This window comes from Phyllostomus hastatus, unplaced genomic scaffold (genome assembly GCF_019186645.2).
Source record: "Phyllostomus hastatus isolate PE091 unplaced genomic scaffold, TTU_PhHast_1.1 phas_contig_38, whole genome shotgun sequence".
Lineage (NCBI taxonomy): Eukaryota > Metazoa > Chordata > Mammalia > Chiroptera > Phyllostomidae > Phyllostomus > Phyllostomus hastatus.
In genome coordinates this window covers 14,187,151-14,209,210 of record NW_025333869.1, presented here as the reverse complement: position 1 = coordinate 14,209,210, position 22,060 = coordinate 14,187,151, and the positions used below count along the sequence as shown (strand labels likewise).

Here is a 22,060-nt window from a genome sequence, read left to right as displayed (position 1 = left end):
GCAATTATTAAAATTCCAGAACATTCTAAAACTGCCACCATGAAATCAAAAGAAAATCAGTTAGCTAATGCTACATCTAGAAAGGTAGCACTAAACAGCTAAATTATCTAGACCTGAGAATGTTTCTTCCTTCTTATTAAATTAATAAACAACACTTTTTTACAGTTCTGTGGGCCACAGCAGCTGAAGAAAAGAGGACACAGCAATAAAAAAGGGGAACTTTTGACCCAGACAAACAGATATGGTCCCAATCAGAAACCAATCTTATCTATAGTGACTCAGCTACCTATATTTTAATATGTACATAGGTCAACACATTGGATTCCTAAAAAGACGATTTTATGAAGTAAACAATATTGCTGGAAACCTTCCCCTACTGTAGCTCATAAAGTGCATAGCAAATTCTTACCTATCCAAACATAATCCTGGAAACCACAGGTCCCAAAGACATTTCCCACTCCCTGTAGATCCATTTATGGTATGGCAATTGGATTTTATCCAAATGCCACTATCTCAAGAATACAAATATATGTTAGTTATAATTTTCTTGTTATTTTCACTGGGATGAGGCATTAAATTGCAGGAGACCAACAGTCTTATTGCGAGATAAATTATTATTAGGAAAAAATAATTCTTAATTGGGAAGTTTTCTCTGAGTTACAAGAACTGAGGGACTCATTTGACTGGGCAAATAATGCAATCCATTTGTAATATTTGGCCTATTCTGCAGTATTTCCCTTATGCCTATCACCCCATGATATAGGTTGACCATACAAATGGTACAATTAAAACTTAACTAGGTAAATTTTCAGAAGATTTTAATCTTTCTTGGCCAAAAACTCTCCGTATGGTCCTCCTCAACCTGAAATCTACTTGTTTTGGTAAACATATAGCTTTTCTTCTTACTAGTCACTGGTCACCCTGTGCATCTAGATAAAAGAACATATGGATCAACCTTACTAAAAGGAGACATTTTGCATTACCATCAAGAACTTATTCTGGTTTCTGAGGATCATGTCTGCAAGTCAGGATTCCCAATCCAGAAACAATGGCCCCTATGGAATGGAGCCTGAAGGTGTCATCAAGAGTAACTGGAAAGAGATTGTTGACAGCTTTTATGACATGGGACTCTCAGAGTCTGTCCTCTTTGTCATCTATGCATGTGGTTTTGAGAAGCCCTCTGCCATCCAGCAGTGAACCATTCTTCCTTGTATCAAGAGTTATGATATAATTGCTCAAGTCCAACCTGGGACAGGAAAAACAGCCACTTTCACCATATCAATTCTGCAACAGATTGAATTGGACCTAAAGGCCACCCAGGCCTTGGTTCTGGCACCCACTAGAGAATGGCGCTGCAGATACAGAAGATAGTTATGGCTTTAGGAGATTATATGGATGCCCCCTGCCATGTCTGCATTGGGGGTACCGACGTGTGTGCTGAGATGCAGAAGCTGCACATGGAAGTTCCTCACATCACTGTGGGCACCCCAAGCTGTGTGTTTGATGTGCTTAACCACAGATACCTGTCTCCCAAATACATCAAGATGTTTGTACTGGATGAAGCTGATGAAATGTTAAGTCATGGATTCAAGGACAAGATCTATGATATGTTCCAAAAGCTCAATAGCAACATTCAGGTATTTTTTCTGTCAGCTACAATGCCTTCTGATGTGCTTGAGGTGACCAAGAAGTTCATGAGGGATCCTCTCGTCAAGAAGTAAGGGTTGACTCTGGAGGGTATTCGCCAATTCTACATCAATGTGGAATGAGAGGAGTGGAAGTTGGATACCCTGTGTGACTTGTATGAAGCCCTCACCATCACCCAGGCAGTCATCTTCATCAACACTCGAAGGTTGGTTAGCTCACTGAGAAGATGTATGCCCGAGACTTCACCGTCTCTGCCATACATGGAGATATGGACCAAGAGGAATGAGATGTAATCACGAGGGAGTTCCATTCTGGCTCTAGCAGGATATTGATTACTACTCACCTGCTGGCCAGAGGCATTGATGTGCAGCAGGTTTCTTTAGTCATCAACTATGACCTTCCCACCAACAAGGAAAACTATATCCACAGAATCAGTTGGGGTGGATCTTTTGGGCATAAGGTGTGGCTATCAATATAGTGACGGAAGAAGACAAGAGGACTCTGTAAGACACCGAAACCTTGTACAACACCTCCATTGATGAGATGCCCCCAAGGTTGCTGACCTCTTCTGAGAGGGACTGGCTTGCCACCTCACCCCAGCCAAGGTTCAGTCCTTCTGGGGCTGAGGAAGAGCTGGGTGGTGGGGGGCGTTTGGGGGAGGGAGCCAAGGGATGGATATCTTGTAAGTTTTTCTTTTTTTTACTTTGAATAAATGTCATTTTTTGAGGCACACACACACACACAAAATTTAACCAGCTTATCGATAAATTAGTGGCATTCATTTCACAAGTGCACTCCCAGGAGATGAAGACTTCAAAGACCACAACTGATAACCAGAAGAGTTTGTCCATTGGAAAAGACATCAATTGAAGACTTTCCCCAACATTGTTGGAAGAGACCTTATCAGGTGCCCTACTGCAAATGGATGTCTGCCCCTATCTCTGACACTTGCCTCCACCTACAGTAAAGATCCAAGAAAGACTTCTTGAGGATGAGAAGCCACTGACATCAGAGATAGACAGCTACCCCAAGACATCAACAAGGCCTGTGTACCTACAATTTGATGTCAAATTTTATTAGTTTTATTGTCTTTACCTGTCTGCTAATATTAGCCATAATAAAACTTATACTTGTTCTTTGGGCTTTTCTCTAACCTTGTATATATAGTCCAATTGTTAGTAATTGCTAAAGGAGTGTAACTTTTGCATTACCAATAATACCCTTTTTAGGATTTCTCTTTGGAAATTTAGAAGGAATGTTATTGCAAAAGGAAGGAAAGAAATATGTGTGTAAGAGAAGTTAAAATAAGTAGTTTGTCTTAAGTTGGTTATTTCTGATTGAGTAGCAAGTGACAAAGGGTACAAGGGAAGAACAAGGGAAGTTATAGAAGGTTAGTGGAAAAGAATGTTGAGAAAGGAATTTTATTTATAAATGCTAGAACCTAATTATGGTAATATGCTTACACTCCCTTGTGCTTGTCAGGTTTAGTATGTGGTGTTTTTTTGTCCACAAGTCAGTCCCAGATGATTGCACTAATTTAATCGATCAGGAATCCCTATTTAGGGTACCCATACCAATAAATTCAGCTCAAGATAGTTACATTTATCCCACCCTTATTCAACATCCTTAGAATCATTTCCCATACACATTCTTTAGATTTCTATAAATACATATTGGCAAAATTTTGTAAAAAATTGGGAGTGGAAGATGTATTTTATGTATTTTCTGGTTATGTTTTGTACTTGACCTCTTGTACCTTTTTGAGATTAAGTCTTCTATTGTCTATGGGCAACCCTTCTAGGAGAGGTGTCAGAGGTAGTATCAGGAGTCTTCTTCAAGACAATTTCAGAAGAGGCCATTTAGGTTTGTCTCAAATGGGGAAGGGATGACTACTTCTACTGGCATTGAAAGTTTAGCAAATTTGGAAGATTAGTCTTTATCTTGATAATGATCAACAAGGATGTCAACTTCTCAGTTTACAAGGTCCCACTGCTTCACATTCAAAGCTCTCAATTAACAAGAGAGACTTTTCAGGTTGTGAATTCATTTACATTATAATTCAGCCACCCACAGACTTAGTTTTGGGTGGATGTTTTGGAGAAGTCAATCTTGTGACCAACAGAGATAGAGCTTCCTTCTGGTTCATCACCCAGAATTTGAAGTGAGACTTTAAAGTCTTGAGCTCAAAAATTTGTTTACACATTTTCAGTAACTTACAAGCAACCAAACAAATCCATAGTCCCAATGCTCCATTCAATAAAATGTTCTGTGGCACTAAGTATTTGGTCACCCAAAGGTTTATTGGCACTTAATTCCTGGTGACCACATGTGACAATTTAAGTAACTCTCTACAACATGCACTAGGCTACCAATGTATAATACTAAAGTTATCCAGGTCATTAATGCCTCTAAGTATAGTCAGATAAGAGAAACAATCCAGATCTCTATCTGTAATATTCTAAAACACTCTGATACTAATAACATTAATCAAAAAAGAAGAGTGTTGAAGGAAATTCAGAGATTATCAGGGCTTCCACTCCCATCATAGGCCCAGAGTACGAGATCCAACAAGACAGAGTGGATTCAGAGGAGGATCCTCTTGTACCTGCAATATGTTAGCTCATGTGCTGGCCAGCACTTCACACTGGGGGGACCAAAATTTTTAGACAACAAATTTTGTCAGAAAATGTTGTAGTGCCATCTCTTCCAGCACAGAAGGTGCACAAGCCTGGGATCAGTGCTGCCTCTTTTGAGATGTCAAAAGATGGTATCTCTTGGCAGAGCCATGGTCTCAGAACCCCAGTCAAAGTTTACTGTTGTCTTTACTTAGGTGTAGGTCTAACTCAGTAATTTTTAATATGTCTCTGTTCTAATGCATACATTTTAAGATATCAGTTTTCCTCTAAAATAATTTTAGATTCATTCTTCATGTTTTAAAATGTTTTGCTTTCAGCCCTGGCTGGTGTGGTTCAGTGGACTGAGTGCCAGCCTATGAACCAAAGAGTCACTGGTTCAACTCTTAGTCAGGGCACATGCCTGGGTTGCAGGTCAGGTGCCCAGTAGGGGGTGTGTGAGAGGCAACCACACACTGATGTTTCTCTCCCTCTCTTCCTCCCTTCCCCTCGCTCTAAAAATAAATCAAAGCTTTTTTAAAAAATGTTTTGCTTCCAACATGAATCAATTTTAAGTGTTCCATAATTGGCATTTTTTATTTTATTACTCTTTTTAATAATCTGAAGGTGTGTTGTTTAGTTTCTAAATGTATGACAATTTTTGCTACTGATTTTAATTTTTATCACTTTTGTGGAATCAATTTTGAGAATATTTTATTTGTGCTCGATAAGGTATACTCCCTAGTTCTTGAGTGCTGGGTTTGGAGAAATGACTTAGAAGATTCCATATTTGTCTCTGAAAGAACCTTACAGGTTTAGCAAACTCAGGGACAATTTTTATGTTAATTTCCCCTCTAAGCTTCATGGATTTTGACCCATGCCCTCCCAGTCCACACACATACAATGTTCTAATATTTATAGGTGACTTTTCTAGCTATGGTCTTGTGCAGGCTGCTTATTTCCCTGTTGGGTTCCCATGCTATGCTTTGTTTGTGTTCCTTTTCACAAACAGTAGTCTTGTCAAGATTTCTGCCTTTAAGAAAGCAACTTGGTTCCAGCTCCTGCTCATATAGAGTGGTTTTTTATTAGGTATCAAAACCCCAGCCTCTGATATATATTTGGTTTTCTTCTCTGCATAGTTAAGCTTCACCTTTGATCATTATTATGGATTTGAGTTGCTTTGTCATGTAGCATTATTTCCTTTTCTTTCTTTCAAGCTCAAACACAAGTGATTTTTTAATTGTTTTTCATTCATTGTCACATATTTAGAGGCAAGTAAAATTTTATGTATCTTCTCTGTCTCCTCAGTGAACAAAAGTACTCCAAATTCTGAGATTGGCTATCTGAAACTAAAATCTAGCACTTGCTGAGTGCTATATATGCCATAGTCTAGAATAATAATATATCTAATAGCTAACATTTACTAAGTTATTACTGAGGATTCTAGGCTTAAAGTCTTGCTTTTCTGCTTGGTCATAGGTGGTGTGGGATAGTGGCCAAGTGTGCAGACTCTGGAGCCATACTGCCTTCTTTCAAATCCCAATTCTTGTACTAAATGTGTGACCTTGGCCAAATTACTCAGCTTTTCCCTTTCACAAAAAAACAATTTATACATGTAAGGTAATTATAATAATGCTCAGCACATAGTAAACATTTGATGAATCAGTTGTCAGTGCACAGCATATGCCATGGATTTTAGTCCATATTATTCTTGCAAATTATGTAAAATTATGGTTCCTTAACACATTTCCTGGCACAGTAGTTTTCAAAAAAATATGTTGTGTAGATAAAACAATTAATATTTAAATGTGGAAGCAAAAACTTAACATGGGCGGATGATTGAGCCTGTGTCTCATAGGTAATTAGTGGCAGAGTAGAGTTTTGATTGGTGTCCATTTTAATATTAATCACAGGCATTCCATCTGCCTTTGGAAACTTCTCAAGCCAATTGTACCACCACAGAAAAGGCAGTTGTTCAGCTCTAAGCATTCATATTTCCCTTCCTCTCTTACCCCTTTCCCTACTACTCTTGTTCATTTATCTTCCCTATAAAGAGGCATTCATTATCTTTCATTATCTTCCTTCCTCTGGGCTTCTAAAATTGCCCTGCTCTCTTGTTTTATACAGTGCCTTTGTTAATGTGACTTCATTGCGAGATTTTTTTTTCTCCTTCCCTCTACTCTAGATCAATAGTCTCTGCTCCTCTTAGTTGATAATTTCACTGGCTTTCATTTTCAAGTTTCTTAAAGCCCTTGGGGGAGAAAGCCATTTGAACCTCTTCCTTTTATGATGTTTTGTTTTCCTCCACAGCAGAGTAGTTTCCTTTACTGTGGTGGCAATATTGTCTCTTTCGATGCCTTTCCTGCCAAAGTTTTTCCAACTTTAGAGGCTACTATAGCTCTTGGCTAGGTGGTAGAATATTGAGAAAATTTAAAGATTATATTCTGTGGTCAGCCTGCTGGGTTTCTAATTGAACAGTGCCAGGAGCCTCTGAGGTTTCTATTACAGAATCTTGGAAGCATTTATTGCACAGAAGAGGTCTGTCTTTCTCTGGAATTTTTTTTTTGCTTGTTTTGACTTATATGAAGGGTGTGCCAATGCCAGGATGCCCAGACCATGGAAAGGTGAGAGACACATTTTTGTATGTGTGTATAGTATAGCAAAAGAAAAAATTACAAGCTGAGACAACTGATGCAGAGCAAATGTCACATGTCATCAAATCTAGGCACAAGGGTACTATCTCCAGATACCACACAATGGGCAGAATGCAACATCCTCTGCATCATTTAATTTTGTAACTTCTTAACCTTCCGTGAATTTTAATCATACACCCTAATGTTCTCCCTCTCTTAGTCAAAGAAAGAAAAATTTTGTCGTCAAAAAAGAAAACCTAATTGTCATTTATTGTATGTCTAGTATTATCAGCTGTAATGTCTGTGTCTTATATTGAAAGAACTATCTAAAAAGTGGGCATGGTAGAGGAAGGGAAGATGGCGGCTTTACTCTAGGCAGCGTTTTTCTCGGCTTCTGTGAAGAGGAGGGAAACTCGAGGATAGTGGAGAAACAGAGCAAGTGGACTAGATTACCGAATCACTTTTGAAAGCAGGACATCAAAAATTATTGTGATGACGGAAAAACCAGACGACTTCATCGATTCTGCCACAAGACTGTCACTTTACTATTCCTAGTCGGGAAAAGCTGTGAACACCAAGATACACGAAGGAGGTTGCACCACTGAATCTTACAAATATTCTACCACAGAAGTTCACACCGTAATTACAGGGAATCAGAACAGATCAAATTAACAAACAAGAAGAAAAAAGAAGAAACACACGAACAATGAGAAAGTAAAGAAACAACCCCCAACTGAAGGAAAATGAGGAAGCCTCAGGAAAAATGCTAAATGAAATAGAGGCAACTCAACTATCAGACAGTGAGTTCAAAACAATGATTACCAGGAAGTTCAATGAACTCATATTGAGTTTTCAGAAATTAGAGGGAAACTACATCAATCTCACTGAAAACTATATAAACATGAAAAAGGAAATAGAAACTCTCAACAAAGGTCAAGAGGAAATGAAGAATACAGTTTCTGAACTGAAGAACACACTAGAAGGAATTAAAAGCAGGATTAATGAAGCAGAAGATCAGATTAGCGAGCTGGAGGACAAAGTAGAAAACAACATCCAGAAAGAGCAAGAAAAGGAAAAGAGGCTCAGAAAGAATGAAGAGGGACTAAGAGAAATGCAAGACAATATGAAACATAATAATATCCATATCATAGGGATACCAGAAGGAGAAGAAGAAGAACAAGGGATCGAAAACCTAGTTGAACAAGTAATGAAGAACTTTCCTAATTTGATGAGAGAAAAAGTCACACAAATCCAGGAAACACAGAGAGTCCCACTCAAGAGGAACCCAAAGAGGCCCACCTCAAGACACATCATAATTAAAATGGCAAAATTTCAAGACAAAGAGAGAATCTTAAAGGCAGCAAGGGAGAAAAAAGAAGTAACATACAAGGGAACCCCAATAAGGCTAACAGCTGACTTCTCAATGGAAACACTTCAAGCCAGAAGAGAATGGCAAGAAATACTCCAGGTAATAAGAACCAGAGGTCTGCAACCAAGACTACTATATCCAGCAAGGCTGTCAATCAAGACAGAAGGCCAAATAAGAAGCTTCCCAGACAAAAGAAGTCTAAAAGAATACGACTCCACCAAACCAGCTCTGCAAGATATCCTAGAGGAACTGCTTTAAGGAAGGGAAGGAAAAGAGAGAGAGAGGAACACACGTACATAAAAGACAATGAATAAGTACCTATCAATCATAACCTTAAACGTAAATGGATTAAATACTCCAATCAAAAGACATAGAATAGTGGAATGGATAAGAAAAAATGACCCACATATCTGCTGTCTACAAGAGACCCACCTCAGGATAAAAGACCTACACAGGCTGAAAGTGATGGGCTGGAAACAAATCTTCCAAGCAAATGGACAGGAAAAAAAAGCCGGGGTAGCAATACTCATATCAGACAAAATAGACTTCCAAAAAAGGTCCATAAAGAGAGACTCAGAAGGTCACTTCATAATACTCAAGGGAAGAATCCATCAAAAAGACATAAATATTGTAAATATATATGCACCCAACATAGGAGCACCGAAATACATAAAGAAAATCTTAGAGGACTTCAAGAAAGATATGGACGGCAACACAATTATAGGGGGAGATTTTAACACTCCACTATCAAAAAGGGAGAGATCTTCTAAACAAAATATCAACAAAGATATTGTGGCATTGAACAATACCCTTGATGAAATGGACTTTACTGATATATACAGAGCCCTCCATCCAAAAGAAGCTAAATATACATTCTTTTCAAATGTACACGGAACATTCTCAAAGATAGACCACATGATAGGACACAAAACAAGCCTCAAGAATTTCAAGAAAATTGAAATCATACCAAGCATTTTCTCAGACCACAAGGGACTGAAGCTAGAAAGCAACCCGAAGGAAAAAAACCAAAAACACTCAAAATCATGGAGATTAAATAGCATGCTATTAAACAATGAATGGGTCAAGAATGATATTAGGGAAGAAATCAAAAGGTTTCTGGAAACAAAAGAAAACAAACTCACAGCAACCCAAAACTTATGGGACACAGCCAAGGCAGTCCTGAGAGGGAAGTTCATAGCGATACAGGACCACCTAAAAAGGTTAGAAACATTCCAAACAAACAACCTAACCCTACATCTACAAGAACTCAAGGAACAACAACAAAGGCAGCCCAGAGCAAGCAGAAGGAAGGAAATAAACAAGATCAGAGCAGAATTAAATGACATAGAGACTGAAAGCACAATTCTAAGGATCAATGAATCCAAGAGCTGGTTCTTCGAAAAGATAAACAAAATCGACAAGCCCTTAAGCAGACTCATCAAGAAAAAAAGAGAGAAGACCCAAATAAACACAATCAGAAATGAAAGAGGAGAGATTACAACAGATACCACAGAAATACAAAGGATTGTAAGAAATTACTACAAAGAACTGTATGCCAAGAAATTTGAAAACCTAGATGAAATGGACAACTTTCTAGAAAAATATAATCTTCCAAAACTTAATAAAAAAGAAGCAGAAAGCCTGAACAGACCAATAACAACAAAAGAAATTGAAGCAGTAATCAAAAAACTCCCAACACACAAAAGCCTGGGACCAGATGGTTTCACAGGAGAATTCTACAAAGCATTTAAGGAAGAGCTAACCCCTATCCTTCACAGACTATTCCAAAGAATCCAAAAAGATGGGAGTCTCCCAAACTCTTTTTATGAGGCCAACATCATCCTAATTCCAAAACCAGATAAATATACAACAAAGAAAGGAAACTTCAGGCCAATATCACTGATGAACATTGACGCTAAAATCCTCAACAAAATACTGGCAAACCGCATCCAACAATACATTAAAACGATCATACACCATGACCAAGTGGGATTCATTCCAGGGATGCAAGGATGGTTCAATATTCACAAGTCAGTAAATGTAATACATCACATAAACAAAGGCAAAGACAAAAACCACATGATTATATCAATTGATGCAGAAAAAGCATTTGACAAGGTACAGCACCCATTCATGATAAAAACACTCGGCAAAGTGGGAATAGAGGGAACATTCCTCTACATAATAAAGGCCATATGTGAGAGACCTACAGCCAGCATCATACTCAATGGCCAAAAATTAAAATCTTTTCCACTAAGATCAGGAACAAGGCAAGGCTTTCCACTTTCACCACTTCCATTCAATATAGTACTGGAAGTTTTAGCCACAGCAATCAGACAAGAAAAAGAAATAAAAGGCATCCAAATCGGAAAGGAGGAAACAAAACTCTCACTGTTTGCAGATGACATGATAGTATAGATAGAAAATCCTATAGACTCTACCAAAAACTGCTTGACCTAATAAATGAATTTGGCAAAACAGGGGGATACAAAGTCAATATCCAGAAATCAAAGGCATTTCTGTACACCAACAATGAAACAGCAGAAGCAGAGATCAAGGAAAAAATTCCATTTGAAATAGCAAAAAGAAAAATAAAATATCTAGGAATAAACCTAACCAAAGAGGTAAAAGACCTGTATTCAGAAAACTATATAACACTCAGGAAAGAAATCAAGGAGGACACAAACAAATGGAAACATATACCGTGTTCATGGATTAGAAGAATTAATATCATCAAAATGTCCATACTACCCAAAGCAATTTACACATTCAATGCAATTCCTATTAAAGTACTAATGGCATATTTCACAGACATAGAAGAAACACTTCAAAAATTTATATGGAATTATAAATGACCCCGAATAGCTGCTGCAATTTCGAGAAAGAAGAGTAAAGTAGGAGGGATCACAATACCCGACACTAAACTATACTACAAGGCCACTGTAATCAAAACAGCTTGGTACTGGCATAAAAACAGGCACATAGACCAATGGAACAGAACAGAGAGCCCAGAAATAAGCCCAAGTCTCTATGGTCAATTAATATTTGACAAAGGAGGCAGCAACATAAAATGATGGAATAAAAATATCCTCTTCAACAAATGGTGTTGGGAGAACTGGACAGCCACGTGCAAAAAAATGAAACTTGAGCACCAACTTACACCATATACAAAAATAAATTCAAGGTGGATAAAAGACTTAAATATAAAAGGTTACACGATTAAAGTCCTAGAGGAGAACGTAGGTAGGAAAATCTCAGATATTTTACGAAGAAACTTTTTTACTCACTTGTCCCCTAGAGCAAGGGACATAAAGCAAAGAATAAACAAATGGGACCTCATCAAAATTAAAAGCTTCTGCACAGCCAAAGAAAACAGTATCAAAATTAAAAGAGAACCAACCCTAAGGGAAAACATATTTGCCAATGATACCTCAGACAAGGGTTTAATCTCCAAAATATATAAAGAACTTACAAGACTGCACTCTAAGAGGACAAGGAATCCAATTAAAAAGTGGGCAAAGGACTTGAACAGACACTTCTCCAAGGAGGACATACAGAAAATCCAAAGACACATGAACTGATGTTCAATATCGCTAGCTATCAGAGAGATGCAAATTAAAACCACAATGAGATACCACTTCACACCAGAAAGAATGGCCATCATAAACAAAGCAACAAACAACAAGTGTTGGAGAGGTTGTGGAGAAAAGGGGACCCTAGTGCACTGCTGGTGGGACTGCAGACTGGTACAACCACTATGGAAAACAGTATGGAACTTCCTCAGAAAACTAAAAATGGATCTTCCTTTTGACCCAGCAATTCCACTGCTGGGACTATATCCTAAGAATACTAAAACACCAATTCAGAAGAACCTATGCATCCCAATGTTCATAGCAGCACAATTTACAATAGCTAGATGCTGGAAGCAACCAAGATGCCCATCAGTAAATGAATGGATCAAAAAACTATGGTACATTTACACAATGGAATTCTATGCAGCAGAAAGAAAGAAGGAGCTCCTACCCTATGCAACAGCGTGGATGGAGCTGGAAAACATTATGCTAAGCGAAACAAGCCAGGCAGTGGAAGACAAATACCACATGATCTCACCTTTAACAGGAACCTAAATAACAAAACAAAGAAACAAACAAAATGTAACCAAAGACACTGAAAGAGAAGACAGGCTGACAATGACCACAGGGGAGAATAGAGGGAATTTAAGGGGACAGTGGGAAGGGTTCACATAAACAAACTTAAAGGACACATGGTCATAAACTAAGGGGAGGGTGGTAATGGGAGGCAAGTGGGGAGGGGTGGGGGGGAATGGACTGGGAGTAAAAAGGAGAAAACTGTATTTGAACAATGATTAAAAAAAATAAAAAAGTTACCAAACTTAATAAATTTAAGTGCTCTTCAAAAAAAAAGTGTCTTCATTTTACAGATGAGAAGCATGAACTTCAACAATATTATTTACCTTTAATAGTAGTGCAAGCATTATAATGCAGAGTAAGTTTTCACTATATTTGCTTCCTCCACCAATGATAAGTAAAACGGTCTTTATCACTTCTTCCTGCAACAGAACACCAGGGATGTGACAATATTTGAAGCCCTTCATCTGAGGAGTTTCTTTTGTTTAGAGATACAGGTTTGAGAGCTCCCCAAGACAAGCATCAGCACAGATAATGCCACGCCCCTGGCTTTTCCAGTGCTTGAGGAAGACTTGCCCTTTACTCTGGGATCAGTTTCTGCTGAGCCAGAGAAAACCCCCTGCACTGTCTCAGGACAGTACCTAGCCCCACTGCAATCTCACTTCTGCCCATGCCATGTGACTAGTCAAGGAGCATCACTCCCTACCCCACTGTTAGGCTTGGCCACAGGGTATTCTTGGATCAGAGGGAAAGTGAGCAGAAATGCGGGCACACCACTTAGCATTAGATAGCTTACATTTCTGATAGTGCTGGCTCTTCTTCCTCTTCCACAAGTATAGCATTCAGATAGGGCAGCTGTCAATATGTAATACAAGCAAGGAATTTATGTTAAATTTTGTGAGCCCCTGAGATTTGGGCTTGCTTTTGTCACTGTGTCAAATCTACATACTATTTATATCAGGCTAGTCACACTGGAATTCTTGCTGTTCTTCAAACATACTGATGCACTGACTTTTGATACTGCTTGAGAAACTCTCCCTTTTGATCTACACACATTTTTTTTTCTTATTATTCAGATTTATGGGCAATTATTCCTTTCATAATTCCCACCTAAATTCACTGGCTACCAAGATTCTGAGATTTATGTCCTCCTTCTCTCTAAACTTAAATTGTTTTCTAGTGATTTTTGATCTCCCTGAAGTTTTGTTAGATAAGCATTTGTTAACATCTTGTTGTTGATATTCTGCTCCAGACTGCCACTCCACAGGGATAAGTAGGGGTTGAGAACACACTCATTATCCCAACTTCCTGGATTACAGTTCTGGCATCAACTGTGGTTAGCTGTCTGACATTGGGTAGTTACTCAACTGATTGGACTTCTCCCCATTATTTGTAAAGTTGGAATAAGAATATGACACATAACTCACAGGGATGTTGTTTGGATTAAATGAATCAAAATATGTAAAGCATTTAGTGCAGTGCTTAACACATTGAAAGTACTCAGTGAAGTTTTGTGTTACCATTCATTAGACATCATTGCATTCCACATCTGAGGACACCACCTGGGACAAAGTAGAGGCTTGATGAGTATGATAAATGGGAAGATGAATGACTGCCATGAAGATTTAGGAAATGCAGCCCTGGCTGGCGTAGCTCAGTGGATTGAGCGCAGGCTGTGGACCAAAGTGTCGCTGGTTCGATTCCCAGTCAGGGCACATGCCTAGGTTGCAGGCCATGGCCCCCAGCAACCGCACATTGATGTCTCTCTCTCTCTCTCTATCTCCCTCCCTTCCCTCTCTAAAAATAAATAAATAAAATCTTTTAAAAAAGATTTAGGAAATGTGTGATAAAACTAACTTCATAGTTGAGAGCTGATAGCTGCCAATGGAAACCAAAGAAAAATGAAAAAACAGCTTAGCTTAATTTCTGGCATTAAGTAATGATGATGATGACATTAACAATAACAATAAATATCAATACTACCTTGATTTAGCATCTGACTGTTACCTGTTATATTACTACACAATTGTAAAGCAGCTATCATTATTTGAAGTAAGGGCACGCTTGGAGAGAAGTAACCTGGGCTGATTCAAGATTTCATAGCTTACTGGAACTGAGTTTTGATTCATGTTTCTTTGACTACATTGTACTGTAGAATGTTTATTAAATAATTACTTCTTCCTTGTATTCTACTAGTGCTAATTCCTGAGATGATGGAATTTGTTGATCCCATGGACATGGTGTGGCCATGTGTTCCTTCTGCTGTCAGCCCATGCTAATGTTGATTGTGTTTCAACACCTCAGCAGTTATGCTGGGAAGAGGGTTCAGGGAGAAACAACAGAGGAATCAGATATATCCCTGGCACTTGAGGAGTAAAACAATAGACATAACATAACTGTCATTCTTTAGAGGAAAGCAAGTAAAATGTGCTCTTTTCATCACTTTCTCTAACCATTATAGACATCTGTGTTTCACAAATACATGGAGGTACTGAAACTTACAGCATTTGCCCAGTCACAGAGCTAAGGAAGCAGGGGGCTAGAATTCAAATACTACGTGGCCCCAGTTGTTTTCTATTATTTCTCTGCCAAAGGTACAATAAACACTCTCTTTTTGTTTGCTTTCTTGTTTTTGTGTTACTTGGTGAAGTCAGGACTAAAGGCAAAGCTGGACAGAGATGTACATGGTAAGTAGCTCATGACAAATATATCTATAGCATGACCATTTCCCAAATGGTGTGTTGATAGACTGCCTTATAAGATATATCTACAGAAACTACAGGATCAGTTGATGCCCTTGTCCTTTCAACTGCATGCTTCTCATGGTCATGGAGGTTTTCTGGGGGGGTTTTGTTTATTTTACTTAACATTACAGTCCAGCAGCCAGGTTTTTCTGGAGTCTTTTTCTAACACTCTGTAGCAGACATTCCCAGTGTTGAAATGTCTACAACTGCTCACTAAATACCAGCTTATTCAGCCACTCTCTCCTTACTCTTCCCAACATGTGGTTTATCCAGAACACATCATGGACTCAGGGTCATATATTATGGCTAATTTTGTAGAGTTAGCTCCCCTCCATCAGTGGATACATGGTAATCTCCCCTCTGCTTTGCAGAGAGGCCACCTGAGAGTCATGTTGCTTCAGCATTATAAATCATCACAGGCATGCAACAGCATACTGACAGCAGGGCAATTATTGTCCTGGAAATAAGAAATGCAAATGTCTCTTCCCTCATTGCAAAGGCAACCAGAGGACTTATTCTATGATGTTGATCAATGACTTTAATCTATGCCTGCCCAAAGTTTATAAAATCCATGTGCCACCTGTCACCCTTTTCAGCTCAGGACTGAGGCAGTATTTGATTTCCCTAGGCATCACATGAGACATGTGGACCAACTTGAAAACGTGGCTATAAAAATGGTGCATTTTGGAGAGCAAATTTAATAATAGCTATTTCACTTGTAAACTGAATCCTAGAGACTTCCACACTTAGGAGCTGTGTGACCTTGACCTTGACATTGGGCCTCTCTGAACCAATTTCTCATGTGACAAATACAGACAAACACACCTACAGCAGAGGTTCACCTTGAAAATAATCTGGGAGAATTTGTCATCTTGTGTTTCCTAGACTATATTTCACATTACTGGGCCACACAACTAGGTAATGGTCAGATAAAGAGAGATGAAAAAGTGAATGCATACTAATGGACCAATCAAAGTAGAGGAAATGTAAGAATGGATGCTTTACCAAGAGATTATTTGACTTTATTTTTCACGTTGCAATCAACAAGCAGATATGGCTGAATAAAAAAAATGGATTATAATCACTAGAGGAAAAGTAGACCAGGATGAACTATATATCTGCTGTGTTTAAGTCACTGTAAGTTACATCTGTTACCCTCCATCTTCCTCAATTCCAAAATAGTCTCTGGAAACTTACCCTTGAAGGGATGGTTTAGTAGCATCATTGATAGTCAGAGTATAAGAAAATGTATTCTAATTTGCAAATTTTGTGGGATTTATGTAAGATTACAGTTTTTGCAGGAATTCTGGATATTGAAGAATGACATATGGTTGAAGAAATCCATTTGAGATCTCACCTGTGTAGTCCAGATGCATCTGACACTGAAGACTAATTAGAGGACTAGAGACCATAAAATGCCCAAATGTGCCAGGAGCAGAGAAGGACTCAAATCAGCCTCTCTGAATGGAGTAAAGCTATAATTGCTGGTGCAACACTTCATATTCCCTGATACATCCAGTTACTTGTTCAGGACTGAGTGTTATTATGATGGCAAAAGGACCCTGAACTGTTCTCTTCCAGTTCAATAGCTCATGCCTTTCCATGAATATCATGAAGTTAATATACTTTTTGAGAATCAGAATTGTCTATATCCCTTACTTTAGCCATTGCACTAAGGGAGATTCTTGCAATAGTTAAACTTCAGTCATTCTGTTGCAAAGAAGCTCGTGCAGTTACATATGGCCTCATGCAGTCATTAAGACCAGAGATATTTTGGCTGTCTTGGATGACTGGTGGGCCAGGTGATCACAAACAAAGAGTATGCAAAGAGCTCTGATCAAATCTTTGGATTTTGTATGAAAGAACCTTATAAATAGAAAAATCATCTATGATCACTTCCTGCATAGTCAACTGGTTGTCTATGATGATCAGAGCAATAAATTGTGTATGTATACATGGGAAGGGAGTAGGAATAATAATGAGGGAGTTTCTTTGAATCTTTGAGATTAATAAGAAATATTGTGATCATTAAAAACTGACTCTTTGTATGCCTCCAAATTGCTATGTTGAAGCTCTAGCCCCCATTGTTGCAATATTTGGAGACAGGGCCTTTAGGAGGTAATTTAAGTTAGATGAGGTCATGAGGGTGGGATCTTCATAATGAGATCAGTAATTTTATAGGAAAAAATGGCAAAGACCTTGTTATTTCTTTCTCCCCATTCAGTAACAAAGAAGAGATCTTGTGAGTACAAAGAAGTGAGAAGGAAGCTGCCTACAATCCAAAAGAATTGTCCTCAGAATAAAACCTATCTCACCAGCATCTTAATCTTGGATTTCCCAACCTCCAGAACTGTGAAAAATAAGTTTCTGTTGCTTAAGCATCAGGTCTACAGTATTTTGTTATGGCAACCCAAGCTAAGACAGTGATCATTAATACATGTCTAAAAACTTCATTCTAAGTTATTGCCCTTGGAAAACTAATTTTGGGTTTTACTTGACAATGGCGTAAAGCAGGGTAATGAAGAATGCAGTGAGTATTTAGGAAAAAAATATTCTTATACATTAAAATCCAAGAAATAAATTGTCTCTGGCAGGAGCTTTGAGAGATTTAATATGGTAGGAGCTGAGAACAGCCCTAATTGCTACAACCACTGGCTTGGTTATTGCTCACATAACATCCCAATTTTATCAATCCTTCACACCTGGCTTCAGTTACTTGGTCTGGAAATATTAGTCATGCTATTTGATAGCTAGTTACATGAACAAGTGTGGACGGAGAACTTGGATAAAGGACTGGGAAAACTGTCAGAATTTATTCAGGCACCCAAGCTAGAAATTAGTTATTTAGACATGCATTCAACCACCAGTGCCACTTGATGCTTTAACTAAAAAGTTTCAACTTCTTTATCTTGTATTAATTTCCACTATCATCATCATAATTCAATAATGTCTTATCATCTTTTACTGCGAGATTATTTCAATATTCCTGGCTTGTAGGTTTAAGCTTCTTGTTCTTCCTCAAAGCCACCCTCTTACGGCTTTCCTACAATCCCAGCAATCTACTTGGTTCATAGAGCCACAAAAATAGTTGATGGCTTCCTACCACCCAAGATAGTCTGGTACTCCTGATTTTGTTGCTCTAGTTTCATTCCTGACTACTTTCCTCCCTAACCCTTGGGCAAACTCCATCATTATACTACACATCTTTCCCCGAACAAGTATTTGACATTCTCACCTGTAAGAATGTCCTTCTTAAACTTTTCCCTGTCCTTAGTACCCTTACCCTACCATATATCATCAGAAAGTAATTACTTATTATGGTAAGCAGAAAAATGTCTCCCAGTAATGTCCACATCTTACTCTCCATAATTTGTGAATATGTTGTTACGTCATGAGGAAGAATTAAATTTGCAAAAGGAATTAAAGTTACTAACCAGATGCTCTTAAAATTATTCCTATACTAAAAAAAATAAATAAAAAGTGCAAGTTCTGGCCATTGTGACTCATTTGGTTGGGGCATCATCCCATAACCTAAAAGTTGAGGGTTTGATTCCTGGTGAGGGCACATATCTAAGTTGTGGATTCAATTCCTGATAGTCTGAGGCTCAGGCACATACAACTCCTGGTCACAGTATGTATGTGTGGCAACCAATCGTTGCTTCTCTCTCACATCAGTGTTTCTCTGACTTCCTTCCTCTCCCTCTAAAAGTAATGAAAAAATGTCCTCAGGTGAGGATAAAAAATTATTCCTATATAGGAATATCCAATGTACCCAATGTAATCATAAAAGTCCTTTAAATGTATAAAAAGAATGCAGACTTCATAATACAACATAAGAAACGCTCAGTTGTCCATTGTAACTTTGAAAAATAGAAGAGGTCTTGAGCCAAGAAATATAAGCGGCTTTTAGAAGGTGAAAAAAAGTAAGGCGCCTCCAGAAGGAACATACCTGCTGACAACTGGGTTTGGGGTAAAAGATCCATTTTCAACCTCTGGCATTCATAACTGTGAGATAATAATGTTGTATTATCCATTAATTATGGATATTAAGCCATTAATAAGTTGTGTTGTATTAAGTCATTATTATGTTGTAATTTGTTACAGCTATAATAGAAAACCAATACACTTGTGCTTATTCATTATGTTGCTTATATTGAGTACCATTTAAGTTCATCAATTTGCTAACTGCTGTGATTAGAAGTAGAAGAAATAGAAGATACAATCTTAGCACACAGATATTTAAAATCCTCTTAGGAGAGCTAATAATAAGTAATATTTATTGAATACTTACCCTGGAAGACATGGGTCAAACATATTAGCTCACTTTATTTTCCATGAAACTGCAAGGTAGGCTCAGTAAAGTTAATAAATTGAATAATTAACAGGATGGGAGAATTATATTTGAATTCCAGTCCAAGTGACTTTACTTAAATTTATTCAGGTATTTCCTCCCCACCTTTTTTTATAATGAAGGAGCAGATAATTGCTTTGAGGTTTCAGAGGAAGGAGATAGCATTTGAATTGGAAGAATCAATAATAGCTTCCAGTAATAGAAAGATTTTTAAACTGGACCCAGGCTTTGAAAAAATATTATAACTTGTATTTTAATCATAACATACAGCAAGTGTGCCTATGAAATGTCCTTATGAATCTTTTTAAAGATTTAGTTGTGTTTTTATGTGGCTTCCTAGCTTTATCCCTGGAACAACAGGATACTATTTAACTGTATGGATGTGACACAGTTACTTTATTCTTTCCATATTGAAAGACAGATTGTATGTTTCCAGTTTTTAGAGAGATGCAAAAAGCTGTTATAAATATTTCCATGACAATTTTTTATGACTTCAAGTTTTCAAATGAGTTAGGTAAATACCTAGAAGTCTAATGTTGGATCATATTGTAAGATTATGTTTAGCTTAGTAAAAGATTGGCAAACTGTCTTTGAAAGAGGCTACACCATTTTGAAGTTCAATAAGCTATAGATAAGAGTTCCTATGACTTCACTTTTTTTCTAAACATTAGTATTATCAGATTTTAGCCATTCAGTAAGTGTAGTGGTCACATTTATTTTCAAAAGACATCATCACTGAGTATTGAATTCTAAGTTTCAATTTTTTTCTTGCAGCATGTTCCACTGTCTTCTTGTTCATAATTTTTTTTTCTGAAGAAAAACTGTGCACTCATCCTTTTATTTCTCCCTCTGTATATCATGTTCTTTTTTCCCTAAGGCTAATTTTAAATTTTTCCCTTTATCATTGGTTTTGAGCGCCTTAATTATGATATGTTTGAATGTAGTTTGGTTCATAATTTTTGCATTTGGAGGTTGTTAATCTTCTTGAATCTGTAGTTCTGGTGTTTTCATCACATTTTCAACAATTGAAGTTCAAAATATGGAATTCTTGGCCTTGGCAATATTGTAATATAAATACATTGAATTTTTCTCAAATTAAAAGGCTTTATAAATGATTTTTATCACATTCTCTGGTGACAGAAACTTTGGTGGTCTCAACCAGTGGGCAATAAAGAATCATCAATATATATAGCAGCAGGGGCAGTAATAGTTCCTTCAAATTATGGTGAAAGATGACTGCCTAGCTTTGAGAAGCCTCCTAATAAAAAATTATCATAGAATTTCTCCTCTATCCCCAGTAGCTACTATAATAGTATTGTACCATGATTTGTCACACCAGGCACACTGCTTAAACTCTTAGGTCTGCCACACAGAGTTACTATCGAGGGGACACCATTTATACTGTAGGTAATTAATAAGTAGTTTTTCTTGTTACTAGGGGCTTTTAGGAACTGCAACTTTTAGTATTTTAATTTGCAGAAATAGAGGAATTAAAATAAAATTATTAAGTGAGAAAGGTATGAATTAACCAGAATCAACTTTGTGGCCATCTTGATTCTAATTGAGACCCAGAATAGAATAAAAGGATAATAATATAGAGTGAGATCAGCAATCAGGATAAACAAGGTTAGGGTTAGCATATTATAAAGGTTATTGGTAGAATCTGGTGTCATTATGTTACTGGACAGGGGCCTGGCCGTGCAGGTCTTCATGGGGCCAGCTGTAGTGTGTGGGTTCTTGACTTCATGTAGGAAAGATTTCACAACATGAGTCCAGATGACTATGAGGATGGATGCATTTATTAAAGCTGCAAACAGTGAAACAAGGAAGGCCTTAGCATAGAAGAAGCAACTGGAGAGTCTAGTATGGGTTGCCTTAGCTCACTGAGAAGCTAGACAAATGGGAGTCCTCAGGGACAGGTTCAGGGGATTAGCTTGGGATGAGCAGCTACCATCCATTGCCTTAGAGTTTAGGAGATATGTGCCTGTGGGGGAAAGTGGGGGGAGAAGAAAGGAAAGGGAATGGTGTGGGCTGCACTCCAAAGGGAGACTGCATGCACTGGATCCCTTGTCTCAAGGCTTTTACGTCTTTCTAGCAAGCAGGAATCTTAGGAGAGGTCTCAGGTGAATGTTTCAACAGAATACCCATCAGTTCTCCAGGTGTGCCCTTTCGGGGCCATTGTCTCTACTGATTGGTCCATAACAGGGCAGGATGTCTTTAGTCATAAATGTAGTGACTCCCGGTGTTCACTCACCTGGTTTTACTTCTGTTCTGGACCTGGATCTGAAATAAAACTGAAGCTTAGATGTTATCTTCAGGGAGGAGAGGTTACTGTGGGGGTGAGGTCCCTGTTTTCCCAGTTTCGCCCTCTTTCAGACACTCAAGGCCTTCTGCCTTAGTGACCATCTGCACCTGCTTGTAATTGTTCAGTCATTGTGTTCAGCTCTCTGTCTCCGTTTTCCTATTTCACTTACCAAAGAATTTTCCTAGTTTCTTACTATCCTATTTCCATATGGACCTTGATTAGGATTTTCACTCTGTAATTCATTAGCTATA

At 38.0% G+C, this 22,060-nt stretch overlaps 1 pseudogene; it reads left to right on the top strand.

Annotated features, from left to right (window-relative positions):
* The first annotated feature begins 1,014 nt into the window (after nucleotides 1-1,014).
* LOC123821149 overlaps nucleotides 1,015-22,060 on the top strand; it is a 120,938-nt pseudogene continuing 99,892 nt past the window's right edge.